Here is a 24,843-nt window from a genome sequence, read left to right as displayed (position 1 = left end):
CAGGGATTGTCTCACGCTGCATCTCCTTCCTGATTGTATCACTGAGAAGACAGAAGCTGCCCCAACCCATTCTCCAAGAAATGCAGAACCCAATGCATCTGCTGTCCGTGATCCGCTTATTGTCAGAGGACATCATTAGGGACTGCATTTTCTCATTGCTTAAGAAATTGTTGGGGGATCCTGCTAATTGCTGAATAATAAAACTGCAGCACCGCTCCATTTAAAGCAGTGTTTCCCAAACTCCAGTCCTCATGGCCCCCAACAGGTCAGGTTTTCAGGATTTCCTCAGTATTACACATGTGATGAAAGTATCATCAAGGAATCAGGAATTCTCTCACCTGTGCAATACTATGGAAATCCTGAAGACATGACCTGTGGGGGGCCGTGAGGACTGAAGTTTGGGAAACACTGATTTTAAAGGGACTGTCAGCACAGAATGACTGTTGAAACCAAGTACAAGCGCTCCGTGGATCACGGCGTGGGCCAATCCTTTATATACACCTTCCCACCTGCTTGTTTTACCTCTGTCTCCTTCTTTCTCTGGTTCTATGAAGCCAGAGCTGTCAATCAAAGAAGAGGAGGGTGTGGATAGAGGGAAAACAAGCAGCCGGGAAGATAGATAGATAGATAGTTAGATAGATAACATTGCAATGCAATATATTGGTAAAAGCTAAGCACATATACTAAATGAGAACAGATACTACACTTGATGTTAGCCAAAAGGCCGAGAAGCGATAACCTGAATTCGTTTTGGCCTATGACTGCACCCTGGCTTCAAGAAGGCACCCATTGTAGGGATAGGGACAAAGACTCCCCTTAGGAGGACATGTTGTTCATCAATAGTCACCTTAAAACCCACAACTTTACTGCTTGTTGCAGCTGCAGCCCACACATGCATTTTTAATCTGCATGAGTCTGCCTATTTTCAAACATTCTCCCCTCCCCCCAATGTCCCATGCACCTGCAGACAAGGGGATGGGGAGAGGATAACTAATTAGTGAACAAACAAGCAGCGGTCCACCTCCTTCCTAGTCTGCAGGCTCCCTGCAGACTGTAGCTGACTGCAGCAGCACAGCCAGATAAAGGCCAGGAGCCCATTATGACACGTGCAATGATGTTCCATTCTTCCATTCTTGCATTATTCCATTGTTCCATTGTCCCATTCTCTTGCATTATTCCATTGTTCCATTCACTCATTACATCTATTGCAAGCAATCTATCTGCCTGGGTGAAAACCAATAGGATGCTCTGATTGACAGACATAGGTAGCACTTTAAAACAACATCTCAGACCAAACTTTTTTTTATCTTTTTTTCATCCACAGATAGAAAATTAAAAAAGTCAGTGCTCCACCAGAGGGAGCCAGCATTTCACTAAAGAAATCGTAACGGCCCACACATTTTTTTTAAATGCGTGGGACTCAGCAACACCCAACTGATGGGACAGTTGAATTAAAAGAGTAGCAGCTGATAACAAGGCCACTGACTAGGTATATGGTGTATGTGCAACGGGGTAGCAAAGGACAAATGCATTATTGCAGCTTATCTCAGGAAGGAAGGGGTAGATAGATAGATAGATAACATTACATTACAATACAATATATTGGTAAAAGCAAAGCACATATACTAAATGAGAACAGATACTACACTTGATGTTAGCCAAAAGGCCAAGAAGAGATAACCTGAATTGGTTTTGGCCTATGACTGCACCCTGGCTTCAAGAATGCACCCATTGTAGGGATAGGGACAAAGACTCCCCTTAGGAGGACATGTTGTTCATCAATAGACATCTTAAAACCGACAACTTTACTGCTTGTTGCAGCTGCAGCCCACGCATGCATTTTTAATCTGCATGAGTCTGCCTATTTTCAAACATTCTCCCCTCCCCCCCAATGTCCCATGCACCTGCAGACAAGGGGATGGGGAGAGGATAACTAATTAGTGAACAAACAAGCAGCGGTCGACCTTCTTCCTAGTCTGCAGGCTCCCTGCAGACTGTAGCTGACTGCCGAAGCACAGCCAGATAAAGGCTAGGAGCCCATTATGACATGTGCAATGATGTTCCATTCTTCCATTCTAGCATTATTCCATTGTTCCATTGTCCCATTCTCTTGCATTATTCCATTGTTCCATTCACTCATTACATCTATTGCAAGCAATCTATCTGCTTGGGTGAAAACCAATAGGATGCTCTGATTGACAGACATAGGTAGCACTTTAAAACAACATCTCAGACCAAACTTTTTTTTATCTTTTTTTCATCCATAGATAGAAAATTAAAGAAGTCAGTGCTCCACCAGAGGGAGCCAGCATTTCACTAAAGAAATCGCAACGGCCCCACATTTTTTTTAAATGCGTGGTACTCAGCAACACCCACCTGATGGGACAGTTGAATTAAAAGAGTAGCAGCTGATAACAAGGCCACTGACTAGGTATATGGTGTATGTGCAAAGGTGTAGCAAAGGACAAATGCATTATTGCAGCTTATCTCAGAAAGGAAGGGATAGAAAGATAGATAGATTGGATGGATGGATGGATGGATGGATGGAGGGGCATATACACCTACCCAGGATGGATGGATGAATGGAAAAGCATATACACCTACCCAGGATGGATGGATGAATGGAAAAGCATATACATCTACCCAGGATGGATGGCTGGAGGGGCATTTACACCTACCCAGGATGGATGGATGCAGGGGCATAAACACCTACCCAGGATGCATGGATGGACGCATGGGGCTGAAGGGGGGTCAGGATGGACACATGGGGACATGGATGGACGCATGGGGCTGAAGGGGGGTCAGGATGGACACGTGGGGACATGGATGGACACATGGAGCTGAAGGGGGGGCAGGCTGGACATGTGGGGACATGGATGGACGCATGGGACTGAAGGGGGGGCAGGCTGGACATGTGGGGACCTGGATGGATGCATGGGGCTGAAGGGGGGGCAGGCTGGACACGTGGGTACCTGGATGGATGCATGGGGCTGAAGGGGGGGCAGGCTGGACATGTGGGGACCTGGATGGATGCATGGGGCTGAAGGGGGGGCAGGCTGAACACGTGGGTACCTGGATGGATGCATGGGGCTGAAGGGGGGGCAGGCTGGACACGTGGCGACCTGGATGGACGCATGAGGCTGAAGGGGGGGCAGGCTGGACACGTGGGGACCTGGATGGACGCATGGGGCTGAAGCGGGGCAGGCTGGACACGTGGGGACCTGGATGGACGCATGGGGCTGAAGGGGGGGCAGACTGGACACGTGGGACCTGGATGGACGCATGGGGCTGAAGGGGGGGCAGGCTGGACACGTGGGGACCTGGATGGACGCATGGAGGTGAAGGGGGGCAAGCTGGACACGTGGGGACCTGGATGGACGCATGGAGGTGAAGGGGGGCAAGCTGGACACGTGGGGACCTGGATAGATATATGGGGTGGGGTGGGATGCATATATGGGGGGCTAGGATGGATATATATAAATCAAAACTGTTATATATATATGATATAGATATAGATATATATAGATATATGGGACAGAATGGATATATGAAGGGGGGCAGGCTGGACACATGGAGGCCAGGATGGATATATAGGAGGGGCATGGGTTGCAAAGGATGCTCACCAGAGGGATATATTCCTGAAAAGGAGTCAATCATAATCAGTGTCCCGGGATTACGGCTACAAAAATGAATTAAAGGGTTATTCCCATCTTCATAGATATTGTAAAAACCTGCACTTTTGCAATTTACTGCTTCTTGACATTTGCAGCCGTTCTTGAGATATTAAGACTTTTCTTTTGTTTACAGATCGTTGCCTAGGAGACCGACCACCGCTGCTGTCTCGATAGTAACCACTGTGCTAAAGTTGGCTGGGATTGGGAGGTAACAGCGCGCTCCAGCAAACCTGGCCCAGATTACTGATATATCCATTATATGATGCATCAACCTTAAAAGCCTTGATTTGCTCGGTGATGGCAGAACACATGAGAACTATGCGGCTTTCCTTCTTTTCCTCGTCCACCGAATCCTTATCTTCAGACAGTGTCCGGTGTTGAGCCGCCTTTTTCTTCTCCTCTTCTAACGTCTTCTGCTTCTGCTGAAACAGTTTCATCATCTTGTAGACCTCTCGGAAGAATTCATCCACTTCGGCTTCCATGCTTTCTCCGTTCAGGTCAAGGAAAGCGCCGTCGATCCACCTGGAAGCGTGAGATTTTTCAAGACATATTTTGATAAATTTCATGTTTTTAGCTCATCTATTACTGTTTATTCTGCTTTTTTTCTCTTCTACATCTATGGCTATGGTTGTCCCATAAATAATGTTTAATCACCTATCCACAAGGTTGTTGATAAATGTCTGATCACTGGGAGTCCGACTGCTGCAGCCCCCAGCAGTTTTGAAAGCGGTGGTCCTAGATACAGCTTTGTGAATGAAGCATGTGTGCATCTATGGGAGTGATGGCTATGCATGCGCATGACTGCTCCCATAGACATGAATGGAGCACTGGCTATGCATGCGCACGATCACTCCATTCACACAGCAGACTTTGGAACCTCTGTCCTCAGGATTACTGGAGGACCCCTACCGATCATACATTTATCTCCTATTTTGCAGAAGGGATTGTCCGGCCTTGGGGTACAAGTCTACAGTCTATGTAACTGCAGACTTTTAAATTCTTCACTGCGAGGATTTTCCGGTGCCGGGAACGGGCTGTTATGTGACCACAAGTATGTGATTTGCATACTTCAGACCACATTCCGACTAGACGTGTCTGGCTCCACTCAATGTGCCTGCATTGAGCAAGGCCGGATATGTCTAGTTGGGATGTGACCGTATATATGCAAATCACATACTTGCTGTCACACGCCTGTGCTCCCGATGCTGGAGAATCCTTATAACGCGCACAGTACACATGCTGTGAGGATTCACATGACTGCAGTCACATGGAGTGACTGCAGACTTGTGCCCCAAGGCCGGACAGCCCTTTAATAACACATAATCCCCTTGTAATATATGCAAGACTTTTGGCGCTTGGTTATTTCCAGGACCGAAGAACAGTGATGGGGACAGAACGATTGGTTATTAGATATACTTTGTCCCTATAACGTTACAAGGGGCGAAGTGCTGTAGATAAAGATGATTTTTGCTGCCATAAATGATTCGTTCCCAACGAATTAGTGTTTTGCTTGTTCATCGGGTGATTACTGGCACATTTACACGGGCTGATAATTGGGAATGATCATCAGCTTGTTTAAATGCGCCATTTACTCTCCACTTCAGATCACGTCTGGTGTTAATAAATAACGGCATGCCAAGAGTTAACTCAGAATTCCCCAATGGGGTGCACATACTTTTTTTTCAGTTTTTTGCCATTTGTAAATCAGTGCAAAAAGTTTCTGGTAAGGTTCGATGTTGACTTTTGAAGAATCCAGCTGAGGGTATGTTGTAAGGTCCCATTTATACAGCGCTTCTTCTTTGTTAATATAAGCCACCGCCTCCTCTGCGTCTGCTATTCGCTTCTGTACAGTCCTCACATCTGTCACTTACTGAAACCAGGCACAATAAACACAGATAAGTAAAGGGTTAACCGGACTGCCTCCATTAAAGAAAATGAGTTAGACATTCACAAGTTACAGTATGAGACTGACTTCTCACCGGTGAACTTTACTTCTCATTTGCAGAATACAGACTCCTATATGCTCCACTTTATAGACAGCTGATGTCAGAGTTGTAACTTTCAGGCCTTTCAGGTCTATTGGACACAAATCGTTTCAGGCCTATTGGACGCAACGCGTTTCAGGCCTACTGGACGCAATGCGTTTCAGGCCTATTGGACGCAACGCATTTCAGGCCTATTGGACGCAATGCATTTCAGGCCTATTGGACGCAATGCATTTCAGGACTATTGGACGCAATGCATTTCAGGCCTATTGGACGCAATGTATTTCAGGCCTATTGGACGCAACGATTTTCAGGCCTATTGGACGCAACGATTTTTAGGCCTATTGGACGCAACGCGTTTCAGGCCTATTGGAACAACTCGTTTCAGGCCTATTGGACGCAATGCGTTTCAGGCCTATTGGACGCAACGTGTTTCAGGCCTATTGGACGCAATGCGTTTCAGGCCTATTGGATGCAACGCGTTTCAGGCCTAGTGGACGCTTTCATACGCCAGTGCTCAGGTGTGACGACTGCCTCTGACCTGCCTTTGTTTGACTGCACTTCAGGTTAAGCACTAGGGACTGCCTCTATAAAGACTGTTCTGGCTGATAATGGTGGTCAGTCGGGTTTATGTTTTTTTCATAGTTTTTTTTTGCATAGCAAAAATAATGCTGCAGTCAAGGGCGTAACTACAGTGCGTGCAGGGGTTGCAGTTGCATCTGGAGCTAAGGGGGGCTCAAAAGGTCTCTTTGACTCATATGAGAAGATCACTACTATTAAAGACCTGCAATAGTTGGGGGCCCTAATGGAGATTTTGCATTGAAGCTTCAGGTTACACTATTGGCTGTAGTCTCAATATTCTTGATTCTTGCCTTTAAAAAGGGATAGAAACCCCCCCAAAAGAAACAACATAAAAAAAGCCTAATGCAACTCCAAACCGGAGTTAGGGAGCATTTTATAACTACTTCCCAGGAACGCTCGTTTAAGGATAATTGTGCAGTATAAATAGGCTGCCAATCACCGACGAATGGCCAAACACTTGATCGTCGGGTGAAATGATCTTTTGTGTTGCACAAAAAAATTATCGTTCACGACAACCATGATGCGTTTTGGGTAAAAAGGATCTGTACAAATATGAAAAGAGTCTTAAAGTAATGAAAATAAGAAGAGGGAAAACTATAACACAGCCTGTGACTATCATACCTGCTGCATCATATCCAGCTCAGAGTACTCTGCAAATTCTTCCATCCGACGCAAAAGTTTCTCCAGTTCCAGCATAAGTTTCTCTCTTTTCCCCAGCAGCTCGCCCTCTCCTTTACACTTGGCGTTTTCAATCAGCTTTTAGAAAGGAACAGTTATCAAAAAACGCTCCCAGAGCGCCCCGTTTAATTACCTGGACACTGCAGGGGGCTGCTGCTTCATTGGGGCTGGCACCCGAGACCCCATTTTCAGAAATGAGCCCACATACCTGGCCATTTTCATCAAACACTGGGTTGATATTTTTTGGCCACAGTAACACTGTTGAGTTCAGGATGATATCTTCAGGTACAAATAAATGAACATCTAGAAGATAACTCATCCTCCGCTGACACTCCTAAAATTAAAAAAATGAAACTCACTATGTATTAATGTATCTAGCATCTACAATCACAGGGGTTGCACCAATTATATTTTTTCCAAAAACTTAGGTTATAAAATTATACTGATGCTCCACAACTCCAGTTCCCTCCATCAGTTTGTGTTCTTCCTGCTCTATGTGGACATGTGATTTCTGTAGCCAATCACTGGCTGTAGCAGGTTACCACCGTAGTCACTGATAGGCTGCAGCAATCACATGATCATGTTGGGGATCTGATCACTGAAACCTGGAGGGGGACTGGTAAGTATAGCTAGTATGACATGACCTATATATGGAAAAATACATATAAACCAGGACACAAGAAATATCGGAATAATCCTATATATTATGTTTTACACTAATTATACCCAGGGACGTAAGTACAGCAATTCGGGACTTTAGCTCTACCAGGCTTTTATTCTTCGCCTGCTCCACAAGCGCAATCTCCTCTATTACATCTTCATTAGTTTCAGGAGCCTTTAACGCTTGTTCCTTGATTTTCTCAAATTCCATGCAGATCCTAAGCGAAGCAAAGATTATTACACACAGGGGCATCTCACTAAATTAGAATATCATCAAAAAGTTACTTTATTTCAGTTTTCAGTACAAAAATTGAAACTCCTATATTATATAGAGTCATTACACACAGAGGGATCTATTTCAAGTGTTTATTTCTGTTAATGTTGATGATTATGGCTTACAGCCAATGAAAACACAAAAGTTATTATCTCAGTAAATTAGAATACTTTTATAACAGCTTGAAAAATTATTTTAAAACCCGAAATGTTATCCTACTGAAATGTATGTTCAGTAAATGCACTCAATACTTGGTCGGGGCTCCTTTTGCATCAATTACTGCATCAATGCGGCAATGTGGCATGGAGGTGATCAGCCTGTGACACTGCTGAGGTGTTATGGAAGCCCAGGTTGCTTTGATAGCAGCCTTCAGCTCGTCTGCATTGTTGGGTCTGGTGTCTCTCATCTTCCTCTTGACAATACCCCATAGATTCTCTATAATAGATTCTCTATGGGGTTAAGGTCAGGCGAGTTTACTGGCCAATCAAGCACAGTGATACTGTTGTGTGTAAACCAGGTATTGGTACTTTTGGCAGTGTGGACAGGGGCCAAGTCCTGCTGGAGAATGACATTTCCATCTCCAAAAAGCAGAGGGAAGCATGAAGTGCTCTAAAATTTCCTGGTAGACGGCTGCGCTGACTTTGGTCTTGATAAAACACAGTGGACCTACACCAGCAGATGACATGGCTCCCCAAACCATCACTGATGGTGGAAACTTCACACTAGACCTCCAGCAGCTTGGATTGTGGCCTCTCCACTCTTCCTCCAGACTCTGAGACCTTGTGGAGTGTGTCAATGACTGCCTTCTGGACATCTGTCAAGTCACCAGTCTTCCCAATAATTGTGGAGCCTACTGAAACAGACTAAGGGACCTTTTTAAAAGCTTAGGAAGCCTTTGCAGGTGTATTTGTTAATTATTCTAATTTACTGAGATAATGACTTTTGTGTTTTCATTGGCTGTAAGCCATAATCATCAACATTAACAGAAATAAACACGTGAAATAGATCACTCTGTTTGTAATGACTCTATATAATATATGAATTTAAATTTTTGTATTGAAGAACTGAAATAAATTTACTTTTTGATGATATTCTAATTTAGTGAGATGCACCTGTATATTATATACTGGAATGTGATGATATTTTATGGTATCATAAGTAAAGTAATGTGAGATTCTTAACTTTTACTGTAGCATCAGCATCTATAACTCACTGTATGAAATCATAGCAGAAGTAGCACTTGACCTCGACCCCAAGGACCCCTGAATGGCACATGGCAGGTAGAGGCCCATTACAGATTATTTTTTTCTATTGTGAAACCTCCTTGAATCCAGGATTTTACTCACTCTTCATTCTCCAATCTGTGATTTGTCACCAGTCTATCTAGTAATATATTTGCAAAACTTTTTGCTTTGTCAGCCAGGCCTTGCTTTAAGTCATCGCAGTCGAGGTGTACCATGGTGAAGTAAGCACGGGTGGGCAGTCCCATGATATCTCTGGCCAGGGTGTGAAATTCTTCTATAAACTGGAATACAAATATAAATCAGTCTCGTTTACCCTTGAGATTTCTGATTTGACCCTCAATTATTATCGGACACGTTGCACCCCTCGCTCTGTAGGACTTAGGACAGTATTGATTCTAATGGGAATGGTAAGAAAATGATTCCTGCAACTTAGTCCTCGTTGCTCTGTCCACCCGACTACAGCTGTGATCAGCCTATTGTCAAGGGACCCTTCAAACGAACCAAAGGGGGTCCCCGTAAAGTGAACCTGTCAGGTCCTTCAGGCATGCCAAATTCCTGCATTGACATCCACGGTATATATCTGGCAAAAATGTTTCTACCTTAAAAGACTAAACTTTTTATGTGCCGGCCGTCATATGCAAATTGGGCATGTGAAATTAAGTATTATACACCTGTCTTGGGTATCCGAGCTCTGCTTCCTTCACTTCGGTCTCCTGCCCCGTGTTGTGCTCCACGTCAGGTTTTACAGGTTGTCCTGTGTAGCTCAGTGACATAATCTCCTAAATCCTATTTATGGACCATTAGGACACACACCTGGGTTTTAGGATTGAGTTTTTAGACTTTTGTTTGGTGTGCTCCACCTTCTGCGTTAACTTTCTTCCATTCCTACTGGGTTACGCTACATCCATCTTGCAGCTCCCAAGATTCCTGAGTGCCAATTCCTTGCTGCTCATGTGCCTTCCTGCTTGCCACACCAACACCCGGGGTCCGTGTGCCCACCCAGACCCGAGGCTTAGAAGATCCACCTCGCCAGGTGAGACTAAGATGCCATGATTTGAGTGTGATCACAGCATCTGAGGTCAGATTTGTTTGTGGGAAGTGACGTCCCGCTGGACTAGTCCTAGATAACTTGCATATGATGAACGGCGCATAAGCAGTCGATTTTTACTAGAAACATCAAAGCCAGTGTTGCTGTGCAGGGATGAGTCAATTTAATGACGGTTCGAGATAATATGCAAGAAGGTCCAATATGTAAAAAAAAAAAAACACATTATGATCACACATACAGTACAGACCAAAAGTTTGGACACACCTTCTCATTTAAAGATTTTTCTGTATTTTCATGACTATGAAAATTGTACATTCACACTGAAGGCATCAAAACTATGAATTAACACATGTGGAATTATATACTTAAAAAAAAGTGTGAAACAACTGAAAATATGTCTTATATTCTAGGTTCTTCAAAGTAGCCACCTTTTGCTTTGATGACTGCTTTGCACACAGTTTCTACTTTCTCCGCGGCTGAACCATCCACCAGCCAGCTGAAGCTTTCAACTATCAAATAATATAACACAGAATTTATAGTTGTATCTAGACTCATCTTAATATCGGGCGGAGAAAACTTTCAAAGAGGATTATACAGCTGATCGGACATGGATTTTTGAAAGCGAGTTCTCTGGCTTCATCAGGTCTAAGAAATCAATTTGATAATCTACATTTATATGGTGAAATCTAGAGACAGATCCTCTTTGCAGTGCTTGTTAGACCAATGATATATAGTATTTCTGCATGATAATGTCTGATAGATGAGGATCACACCTCTGGGAACCCCTAACACTGAGTTCAATGGCTTTTGGAAAGGTATCAGGATCAAAGCGTCCACAGGAATATCACGCTGCAAGCGCCGGCAGGAGATTTCTGATTGTGATTGTTCCATCCATTTAATACTAGATTCACGTCCAGCTTCCCATATGTTCCATCGCTTTAATACTTACGATTCACGTCCAGCTTACTGTATGTACCATTCTTTTAATTATTCGCGGCCAGTTTACCATATGTACCATCCCTTTAATGACTCACGTCCAGCTTACCCTATGTACCATCCCTGTAATGACTCATGTCCAGCTTACCGTATGTACCATGCCTTTAATGATTCGCAGCCAGCTTACCGTATGTACCATCCCTTTAAAGACTCACGTCCTGCTTACTGTATGTATCATCCCTATAATGATTCACGTCCAGCTTACCGTATGTACCATCCCTTTAATGACTCACATCCAGCTTACTGTATGTACCATCCCTATAATGATTCACGTCCAGCTTACAGTATGTACCATCCCTTTAATGACTCACGTCCAGCTTACCGTATGTACCATCCCTTTAATGACTCACGTCCAGCTTACCATATGTACCATCCCTTTAATGATTCACGTCCAGCTTACCGTATGTATCATCCTTTTAATGATTCACGTCCAGCTTACCATATGTACCATCCCTTTAATGACTCATGTCCAGCTTTCCGTATGTATCATTCTTTTAATGATTCACGTCCCGCTTACCGTAGGCTTGGAAATGCCTGAATGGCTGGTGTAGATTGTGGCTGACGGCCTCCTTCAGCTTCAGCGCGGCAGAATCAAAGATGTAATCAGGGAGTTTGGCCTCGATGATCTGAACCGTGTTACTACCAGAAAGCCACGGCTGCACCGTCTGAATGTTCTGGACAAAGAAGAACGTTCTATAAAGTGACATGAATACTGCAGAAGTCTCTAATATAAACCCCCTGAACATCCACCTATTTTGATATAAATAAATCAAAAACTCCATACAATGCTCCACATCCTCAGCATAGACATGAAATAAAAGCTGCCATGCTGTGTATCCTCAGTGGCCACTAAAGGGAGCTTAAAGGGCATCTGTCACCCCAAAAATTCAGATTTAACCACTTATACATTTAAAGCGCACCTGTCAGCAGGATTGAGCTCAGTAAAACACATACATTGTTAGGTGGGTGCCACTACACTGATTAAAATGATAACTTAGTTGATTAAATCCGTCCTGTGGTTCTTGTGTAACCTTTACTTTCAGTTTGGAGATAATGATACGCTCGTGCTCCGGGGCGGCCTGTGGGGGGCGCTCTATCTGGTGCTCTGCTTACATATTCATCTGTATGCTCTTATGACAGCTCACTGTGCCTTCACTGACCTGCCTCCTCTTTTACATAATGCATCTAGTAGTGCGGGGCTAGGTAAAATAGGAGGCAGGTCAGTGGACGATCAGTGAGCTGTCATAAGAGCATACACATGAATATGTAAGCAGAGCACCAGATAGAGTGCCCCCACACGCCGCCCCGGAGCATAAGCGTATCATTATTTCCAAACTGAAAGTAAAGATTACACAAGAACCACAGGACGAATTTCATCAACTAAGGTATCATTTTACTCTGTGTAATGTCGCCCTCCTGACAGTGTATGTGGTTTACTGAGCACACTCCTGCTGACAGGTGCACTTTAATAGGGGACTGGAGTGGAGAGCCATCCCTTCATGGGGGCCCACCGGAGGATTCTCCATTTCTCCTGTTGGCCAGTCCGAGCCTGTAAAAGTGTTTATGCTACCCAACTCTTCTACTTATAATTCTCATATATTTTTGCAATGTGTATTACAAAGTCAATATACTCGTTGTCCTATCCCTGCATGGGGGCCCACCGGAGGATACTGCTGCGGACGCTCATATACTAGGTGACAGCCAATAGCAATTGTAAATCAGCCAGTACTATATTTTTTTTTTGCTGTGATATTCCAAAATGGTGGCAGCAAATTTCCAATTTTTTTTACTGCAGTTTTTACCTGTGAGCCACACATGTACCTACTATAAAAAGTAAGTTGTCAGCATTGAAAAAAAAATCCTGATACCTGAAGGGTCTTGGAGATCCGAGTTAATATAAATAGTACAACTTCTTCTACGTCCTGGAAGCTTGGATAGAAATCCATTTTCTCGTCATCAAATGTAAGTTGCATTTTGAAGATTGGTAAAAATTGCACGTCTATCAGGTCAAATAAACGGACAAAAGTTTCTACAGTTTTCTGCAGAAGGTCTCTCACCTGTGGGGGGAGAAATCAGCAAGTATATATTAGTGTTTATAAGGAGAAAAAATACATGACTACGAGAGTGGTGCAGAAAACAGGGAGACGGACTGGGCCATAAGAGAAGAAAGCTGAGTGACAACATTTACTGTGGGTGGGAAATCCTTAATCCCTTCAGGACCGGATCATTTTTTGTTTTGCATTTTTTCCTTTCCGTCTTCAAAAAGCCATACATTTTTCATTTTTCCATTGATATAGCTGCAAGAGGCTATGTAATGTGTTGTAGCTTAAACCCTTCCCAACATATGACATATTGTTATGCCATGTTCCTGTAGATGTGCAAAATTTGGACCTGGGCCCCCACCAGCATGTTGGTCAGATTTATGGGCCCTTATAGCATTCTAGATCCGATAATGATGCGCGTGTTCGCCCTTGCCTTGGATGTTTCCTGTAATAATCTCCCCCATCGTAGCTCTAGCCCCATCCTATAATAATGTCTCTCATTCTAGGCCCCTTCCTGGTATAATGTTCCCCTTCCTGTGCCCCTTCCTGTTATAATATCCCCTATCCTGGGCCTCTTCCTGTTATAATATCCACCTTCTGTGTATAATACCGCCCATCCTGAGCCCCTTTCAGCAATAACGTCCCAATCCTGGGCTCCTTCCTGGTATAATGTCCTTGGTCCAGGGCCTCTTACTGTAATAATGTCCCCCATCCTGGCCCCTTCCTGTAACAATGTCCCCTATCCTAGTATAATATCCCACATCCTATAACAATGTCTTCCATCCTGGTATCCTGTCCCCCATCCTAGGCCCCATTCTGGTATAATGACCTCCATCATTGTGCCCTTCCTGGTGTAATGTCCTTCATCCTGGCCCATGTCATGGTATAATGATCCCCATTCTGGTATAATGCTCCCTATCCTGGGCTGCTTCCTTGTACAATGCCCCCCATCCTGAACCCCTGCCTTGTATAATGCTCCCCATCCTTGGCCCCTTCCTTGTAAAATGCTCCCCATCATGCGCCCCTTCCTTGTATAATGCTCCCCATCATGCGCCCCTTCCTTGTATAGTGCTCCCCATCCTGCGCCCCTTCCTTGTGTAATGCTCCCCATCTTGCGCCCCTTCCTTGTATAATGCTCCCCATCTTGCGCCCCTTCCTTCTGTAATGCTCCCCATCCTGCGCGCCTTCCTTGTGTAATGCATCTCATCCTAGGCTACTTCCTTGTATAATGCTCCCCATCTGGCACCCCTGCCTTGTGTAATGCTCCCCATCCTGCGCCCCTTTCTTGTATAATGCTCCCCATCATGCGCCCCTTCCTTGTATAATGCTCCCCATCCTGCGCCCCTTCCTTGTGTAATGCTCCCCATCCTGCGCCCCTTCCTTGTATAATGCTCTCCATCTTGCTCCCCTTCCTTGTGTAATGCTCCCTATCCTGCGCCCCTTCCTTGTATAATGCTCCTCATCCTAGGCTACTTCCTTGTATAATGCTCCCCATCTTGGGACCCTTCCTTGTCTAATTCTCCCCATCCTGGGACCCTTCCTTGTATAATGCTTCTCATCCTAGGCTACTTCCTTGTATAATGCTCCCCATCCTGGGACCCTTCCTTGTCTAATTCCCCCTATCCTGGGCACCTTCCTTGTATAATGCCTATGGGCCCTTGTAGCATTCTAGATCCGATAATGATGCGCGTGTTCGCCCTTGCCTTGGATGTTTCCTGTAATAATCTCCCCCATCGTAGCCCTAGCCCCATCCTATAATAATGTCTCTCATTCTAGGCCCCTTCCTGGTATAATGTTCCCCATCCTGCACCCCTTCCTGTTATAATATCCCCTATCCTGGGCCTCTTCCTGTTATAATATCCACCTTCTGTGTATAATACCGCCCATCCTGAGCCCCCTTTCAGCAATAACGTCCCAATCCTGGGCTCCTTCCTGGTATAATGTCCTTGGTCCAGGGCCTCTTACTGTAATAATGTCCCCCATCCTGGCCCCTTCCTGTAACAATGTCCCCTATCCTAGTATAATATCCCACATCCTATAACAATGTCTTCCATCCTGGTATCCTGTCCCCCATCCTAGGCCCCATTCTGGTATAATGACCTCCATCATTGTGCCCTTCCTGGTGTAATGTCCTTCATCCTGGCCCATGTCATGGTATAATGATCCCCATTCTGGTATAATGCTCCCTATCCTGGGCTGCTTCCTTGTACAATGCCCCCCATCCTGAACCCCTGCCTTGTATAATGCTCCCCATCCTTGGCCCCTTCCTTGTAAAATGCTCCCCATCATGCGCCCCTTCCTTGTATAATGCTCCCCATCATGCGCCCCTTCCTTGTATAGTGCTCCCCATCCTGCGCCCCTTCCTTGTGTAATGCTCCCCATCTTGCGCCCCTTCCTTGTATAATGCTCCCCATCTTGCGCCCCTTCCTTGTGTAATGCTCCCCATCCTGCGCGCCTTCCTTGTGTAATGCATCTCATCCTAGGCTACTTCCTTGTATAATGCTCCCCATCTGGCACCCCTGCCTTGTGTAATGCTCCCCATCCTGCGCCCCTTTCTTGTATAATGCTCCCCATCATGCGCCCCTTCCTTGTATAATGCTCCCCATCCTGCGCCCCTTCCTTGTGTAATGCTCCCCATCCTGCGCCCCTTCCTTGTATAATGCTCTCCATCTTGCTCCCCTTCCTTGTGTAATGCTCCCTATCCTGCGCCCCTTCCTTGTATAATGCTCCTCATCCTAGGCTACTTCCTTGTATAATGCTCCCCATCTTGGGACCCTTCCTTGTCTAATTCTCCCCATCCTGGGACCCTTCCTTGTATAATGCTTCTCATCCTAGGCTACTTCCTTGTATAATGCTCCCCATCCTGGGACCCTTCCTTGTCTAATTCCCCCTATCCTGGGCACCTTCCTTGTATAATGCCTATGGGCCCTTGTAGCATTCTAGATCCGATAATGATGCGCGTGTTCGCCCTTGCTTTGGATGTTTCCTGTAATAATCTCCCCCATCGTAGCCCTAGCCCCATCCTATAATAATGTCTCTCATTCTAGGCCCCTTCCTGGTATAATGTTCCCCATCCTGCACCCCTTCCTGTTATAATATCCCCTATCCTGGGCCTCTTCCTGTTATAATATCCACCTTCTGTGTATAATACCGCCCATCCTGAGCCCCCTTTCAGCAATAACGTCCCAATCCTGGGCTCCTTCCTGGTATAATGTCCTTGGTCCAGGGCCTCTTACTGTAATAATGTCCCCCATCCTGGCCCCTTCCTGTAACAATGTCCCCTATCCTAGTATAATATCCCACATCCTATAACAATGTCTTCCATCCTGGTATCCTGTCCCCCATCCTAGGCCCCATTCTGGTATAATGACCTCCATCATTGTGCCCTTCCTGGTGTAATGTCCTTCATCCTGGCCCATGTCATGGTATAATGATCCCCATTCTGGTATAATGCTCCCTATCCTGGGCTGCTTCCTTGTACAATGCCCCCCATCCTGAACCCCTGCCTTGTATAATGCTCCCCATCCTTGGCCCCTTCCTTGTAAAATGCTCCCCATCATGCGCCCCTTCCTTGTATAATGCTCCCCATCCTGCGCCCCTTCCTTGTGTAATGCTCCCCATCTTGCGCCCCTTCCTTGTATAATGCTCCCCATCTTGCGCCCCTTCCTTGTATAATGCTCCCCATCTTGCGCCCCTTCCTTGTGTAATGCTCTCCATCCTGCGTTCCTTCCTTGTGTAATGCACCTCATCCTAGGCTACTTCCTTGTATAATGCTCCCCATCTTGCACCCCTTCCTTGTGTAATGCTCCCCATCCTGCGCCCCTTCCTTGTATAATGCTCCCCATCATGCTCCCCTTCCTTGTGTAATGCTCCCCATCCTGCGACCTTTCCTTGTGTAATGCTCCCCATCCTGCGCCCCTTCCTTGTATAATGCTCCTCATCCTAGGCTACTTCCTTGTATAATGCTCCCCATCTTGGGACCCTTCCTTGTCTAATTCTCCCCATCCTGGGACCCTTCCTTGTATAATGCTTCTCATCCTAAGCTACTTCCTTGTATAATGCTCCCCATCCTGGGACCCTTCCTTGTCTAATTCCCCCCATCCTGGGCACCTTCCTTGTATAATGCTCCCCATCCTGGAACCCTTCCTTGTCTAATTCCCCCCATCCTGGGCCCTTTCCTTGTATAATGCTCCCCATCCTGGGCCCCTTCATTATATAATGCTCCCCATCCTGGGCCCCTTCCTTGTCTAATTCTCCCCACCCTGAGCCCCTTCCTTGTATAATGCTCCCCATCCTTGGCCCTTTCCTGGTTTAATGTTCTGTCGTTCTTTTCCAATACATTAAATAAACAAAAATAAATGATTCTTCTTACCTTCCTCCGCTCCCACGACATGCGGCGCCTTCTTCTGTAGCTGATTTCAGTGTGCCGGTAGAGGCAGCGCATGACGTCACTTCCATGCGTCACTCGTGACTGGCACGCCGACATCAGCTACCAGCCTTTGGCTGGCGGCATGCATTGCAGCTCAGGGACCCGGCATGTTCCTGCGCAGCAATATACTTCAGCCGGATGTGCGTCCTCAGACTGTGGAAGTGCCATACATATATGAGATGGGAATACCACTCTGACTCTATGTTTGATCCAGAGATACAATAATGAACATGAATCCTTATATATCACGGATCTTGCTGCCGACTTTACCTGGTTGGACATAAGTGTCGAGACGCAGTTATAAAAGGAATCCAATTTGTCCGCATTAATCAACTGCAGGGCATCTTGATTGGCAAATAGATTGATCACGTTGGGGTACCAAGTGTTCAGCAACTTTTCTTCTGTCTTGGCACAAGCCAAGGATCCGCTGTTCCTCAGGGATTCACATTCTACAGGACCCCTGGACCTGACAAAGAATAAAGCACTTTATCATATTAAACCTGACAGGGCACACCTGTGAAGTGAAGACCATTTCCGGTGACTACCTCTAGAAGCTCATCAAGAGAATGCCAAGAGTGTGCAAAGCAGTCATCAAAGCAAAAGGTGGCTACTCTGAAGAACCTAGAATATAAGACATATTTTCAGTTGTTTCACACTTTTTTGTTAAGTATATAATTCCACATGTGTTAATTCATAGTCATGAAAATACACACTTATACAGTATACATATATATACACCCATATACATTATACATACACATATACAGTATACATATATATACACACATATACAGTATACATATATATACACACATATACATTATACATACACATATACAGTATACATATATACACACATATACAGTATACATATATATACACACATATACAGTATACATATATATACACCCATATACATTATACATACACATATACAGTATACATATACACACACATATACAGTATACATATATATACACACATATACAGTATACATATATATACACACATACAGTATACATATATATACACCCATATACATTATACATACACATATACAGTATACATATATACACACATATACAGTATACATATATATACACACATATACAGTATACATATATATACACACACATATACAGTATACATATATACACACATATACAGTATACATATATATACACACACATATACAGTATACATATATACACACCCATATACAGTATACATATATATACACACATATACAGTATACATATATATACACCCATATACATTATACATACACATATACAGTATACATATATATACACACATATACAGTATACATATATATACACACACATATACAGTATACATATATATACACCCATATACATTATACATACACATATACAGTATACATATATACACACATATACAGTATACATATATATACACACATATACAGTATACATATATATACACACATATACAGTATACATATATATACACACAAATATACAGTATACATATATATACACACATATACAGTATACATATATATACACACATACAGTATACATATATATACACATATATACAGTATACATATATATACACACATACAGTATACATATATATACACATACAGTATACATATATACACATATATACAGTATACATATATACACACATATACAGTATACATATATATATAGACATACAGTATAAATATATATACACATAAATACAGTATACATATATATACACACACATATACAGTATACATATATATACACCCATATACATTATACATACACATATACAGTATACATATATATACACACACATATACAGTATACATATATATACACCCATATACATTATACATACACATATACAGTATACATATATATACACACAAATATACAGTATACATATATATACACACACATATACAGTATACATATATATACACACATACAGTATACATATATACACATATATACAGTATACATATATACACACATATACAGTATACATATATATACAGACATACAGTATAAATATATATACACATATATACAGTATACATATATACACCCATATACAGTATACATATATATACAGACATACAGTATAAATATATATACACATATACAGTATACATATATACACACATATACAGTATACATATACACACACATATACAGTATACACATATATACACCCATATACATTATACATACACATATACAGTATACATATATATACACACACATATACAGTATACATATATATACACACATATACAGTATACATATATATACACACATACAGTATACATATATCTACACATATATACAGTATACATATATATACACACATACAGTATACATATATATACACACATATACAGTATACATATATATACAGACATACAGTATAAATATATATACACATATATACAGTATACATATATACACCCATATACAGTATACATATATATACAGACATACAGTATAAATATATATACACATATACAGTATACATATACACACACATATACAGTATACATATATACACACACACACATATACAGTATACATATATATACAGACATACAGTATAAATATATATACACATATACAGTATACATATATACACACACACACATACAGTATACATATATATACAGACATACAGTATAAATATATATACACATATACAGTATACATATATATACACACACATATACAGTATACATCTAAATACACACATACAGTATACATATATACACCCATATACAGTATACATATATATACACACACATATACAGTATACATATAAATACACACATATACAGTATACATATATACACCCATATACAGTATACATATACACACATATACAGTATACATATATATACACACATATACAATATATATACACATATACAGTATACATATATATACACACATACCGTATAAATATATATATACACATATATACAGTATACATATATACACCCATATACAGTATACATATATATACACACACACATACAGTATACATATATACACACATATACAGTATACATACATACACACATATACAGTATACATATATACACACTTATACAGTATACATATATATAAACACATATACAGTATATATATATACACATATACAGTATACATATATATACACACATACAGTATAAATATATATACACATATATACAGTATACATATATACACCCACTAGATGGTGGCCCGATTCTAATGCATCGGGTATTCTAGAATAGGTATGCGGCCGACAGGGCGCAATCAGCAAAGCGGTGTTTAAATTTGGCGCCAAAATCGCTGATTGGTCGAGGCCGGCAACCGTGACCAATCACCAAAGCGGTGTTAAAACTTGGCGGCTATATCGCAGATTGGTCACGGCTGGCGGTCGCGACTAATCAGCAGAGAGGGGTTTAAATTTGGCGCCAATAATGCTGATTGGTCGCGGGCAGCGAACACGACCAATCAGCAGAGCGGGGTTTAAATTTGGCGCCAATAATGCTGATTGGTCGCGGGCAGCGAACGCGACCAATCAGCAGAGCGGGGTTTAAATTTGGCGCCAATAATGCTGATTGGTTGCGGCCGGCGGTCGCGACCAATCAGCACAGCGTTATTTAAATTTGGCGCCAATAATGGTGATTGGTCACGGCCGGGACCAATCAGCAGAGCGGTGTTTAAATTTGGCGCCAATAATGCTGATTATTTGCGACCGGTAACCGTGACCAATCAGCATAGCGGTGTTTAAATTTGGCGCCAATATCGCTGTATATGTATACTGTATATGTGTGTGTATATATATGTATACTGTATGTGTGTGTATATATATGTATACTGTATGTGTGTATATATATGTATACTGTATATGTGTGTGTATATGTATACTATATATGTGTGTATATGTATACTGTATATGTGTGTGTATATATATGTATACTGTATGTGTGTGTATATATATGTATACTGTATGTGTGTATATATATATGTATACTGTATATGTGTTTGTATATATATGTATACTCTATGTGTGTATATATATGTATACTGTATATGTGTGTGTATATGTATACTGTATATGTGTGTATATGTATACTGTATATGTGTGTATATATGTATACTGTATATGTGTGTATATATGTATACTGTATGTGTGTGTATATATGTATACTGTATATGTGTGTATATATATGTATACTGTATATGTGTGTATATATATGTATACTGTATATGTGTGTGTATATGTATACTGTATATGTGTGTATATATGTATACTGTATGTGTGTGTATATATGTATACTGTATATGTGTGTGTGTATATGTATACTGTATATGTGTGTATATATATGTATACTGTATATGTGTGTATATATATGTATACTGTATATGTGTGTATATATATGTATACTGTATATGTGTATATATGTATACTGTATATGTGTGTATATATGTATACTGTATGTGTGTATATATGTATACTGTATGTGTGTATATATATGTATACTGTATATGGGTGTATATATGTATACTGTATATGTGTGTGTATATATGTATACTGTATGTGTGTATATATGTATACTGTATGTGTGTGTATATGTATACTGTATATGGGTGTGTATATATGTATACTGTATGTGTGTGTATATATGTATACTGTATGTGTGTACATATGTATACTGTATATGTGTGTGTATATATATGTGTATACTGTATGTGTGTATATATGTATACTGTATATGTGTGTATATATGTATACTGTATATGGGTGTATATATGTATACTGTATATGTGTGTAGATATATGTATACTGTATATGTGTGTATATGTATACTGTATATGTGTGTGTATATGTATACTGTATATGTGTGTATATGTATACTGTATATGGGTGTATATATGTATACTGTATATGTGTGTGTATATGTATACTGTATATGTGTGTATATGTATACTGTATATGTGTGTATATATATGTGTGTATATGTATACTGTATATGTGTGTGTATATATGTATACTGTATATGTGTGTAGATATATGTATACTGTACATGGGTGTATATATGTATACTGTATATGTGTGTGTATATGTATACTGTATATGTGTGTATATGTATACTGTATATGGGTGTATATATGTATACTGTATATGTGTATATATATGTATACTGTATATGTGTATATATGTATACTGTATATGTGTGTATATATATGTATACTGTTTATGGGTGTATATATGTATACTGTATATGTGTGTGTATATATGTATACTGTATGTGTGTGTATATATGTATACTGTATATATGTGTATATATGTATACTGTATATGGGTGTATATATGTATACTGTATATGTGTGTATATGTATACTGTAAATGTGTGTATATATGTATACTGTATATGTGTGTATATCTATACTGTATGTGTGTGTATATATGTATACTGTATATGTGTGTGTATATATGTATACTGTATGTGTGTGTATATATGTATACTGTATATATGTGTATATATGTATACTGTATGTGTGTGTATATATGTATACTGTATATGGGTGTATATATATGTATACTGTATATGTGTGTATATGTATACTGTATGTGTGTGTATATATGTATACTGTATATGTGTATATATGTATACTGTATATGGGTGTATATATATGTATACTGTATATGTGTGTATATGTATACTGTATGTGTGTGTATATATGTATACTGTATATGTGTATATATGTATACTGTATATGTGTGTATATATATGTATACTGTATATATGTATATATATGTATACTGTATATGTGTGTGTATATATGTATACTGTATATGTGTGTATATATATGTATACTGTATATGTGTGTATATATATGTATACTATATATGTGTGTATATGTATACTGTATATGTGTGTATATGTATACTGTATATGTGTGTGTATATATGTATACTGTATATGTGTGTATATATATGTATACTGTTTATGGGTGTATATATGTATACTGTATATGTGTGTGTATATATGTATACTGTATATATGTATACTGTATATGGGTGCATATATGTATACTGTATATGTGTGTGTATATGTATACTGTATATGTGTGTGTATATGTATACTGTATATGTGTGTATATGTATACTGTATATGTGTGTGTATATATGTATACTGTATGTGTATATATATGTATACTGTATGTGTGTGTATATATGTATACTGTATGTGTATATATATGTATACTGTATGTGTATATATATGTATACTGTATGTGTGTGTATATATGTATACTGTATGTGTATATATATGTATACTGTATGTGTGTGTATATATGTATACTGTATATGTGTGTGTATATATATGTATACTGTATGTGTGTGTGTATATATGTATACTGTATGTGTGTGTATATATGTATACTGTATATGTGTGTATATATGTATACTGTATATGTGTGTATATATATGTATACTGTATATGTGTGTATATATGTATACTGTATGTGTGTATATATGTATACTGTATATATGTGTATATATGTATACTGTATATGGGTGTATATATGTATACTGTATATGTGTGTGTGTATATGTATACTGTATATGTGTGTATATATGTATACTGTATATGTGTGTATATATGTATACTGTATATGTGTGTGTATATATGTATACTGTATGTGTATATATATGTATACTGTGTGTGTGTATATATATGTATACTGTATGTGTGTGTGTATATATGTATACTGTATGTGTATATATATGTATACTGTATGTGTGTATATATATGTATACTGTATGTGTGTGTGTATATATGTATACTGTATGTGTATATATATGTATACTGTATGTGTGTATATATATGTGTACTGTATGTGTGTGTATATATATGTATACTGTATATGTGTGTATATATGTATACTGTATATGTGTGTGTATATGTATACTGTATATGTGTGTATATATGTATACTGTATATGTGTGTGTATATATATGTATACTGTATGTGTGTGTATATATATGTATACTGTATGTGTGTATATATATGTATACTGTGTGTGTGTATATATGTATACTGTATATGTGTGTATATATGTATACTGTATATGTGTGTGTATACAGTACAGACCAAAAGTTTGGACAGACCTTCTCATTTAAAGATTTTTCCGTATTTTCATGACTATGAAAATTGTACATT

General features: G+C 40.6%; 2 pseudogenes; both read right to left on the bottom strand.

Annotated features, from left to right (window-relative positions):
- Positions 1–618: 618 nt before the first annotated feature.
- LOC141197186 (U2 spliceosomal RNA) lies at positions 619–736 on the bottom strand (annotated as a pseudogene).
- An 846-nt stretch (positions 737–1,582) lies between these two features.
- On the bottom strand, positions 1,583–1,678 carry LOC141197189 (U2 spliceosomal RNA; annotated as a pseudogene).
- Between the last annotated feature and the right edge of the window lie 23,165 nt (positions 1,679–24,843).

This window comes from Phyllobates terribilis, unplaced genomic scaffold, assembly GCF_046119375.1.
Source record: "Phyllobates terribilis strain yellow unplaced genomic scaffold, ASM4611937v1 Scaffold_79__1_contigs__length_6888602, whole genome shotgun sequence".
Lineage (NCBI taxonomy): Eukaryota > Metazoa > Chordata > Amphibia > Anura > Dendrobatidae > Phyllobates > Phyllobates terribilis.
Note: the sequence above shows the minus strand (reverse complement) of the source record. Positions and strands in the feature narration are given on the sequence as shown.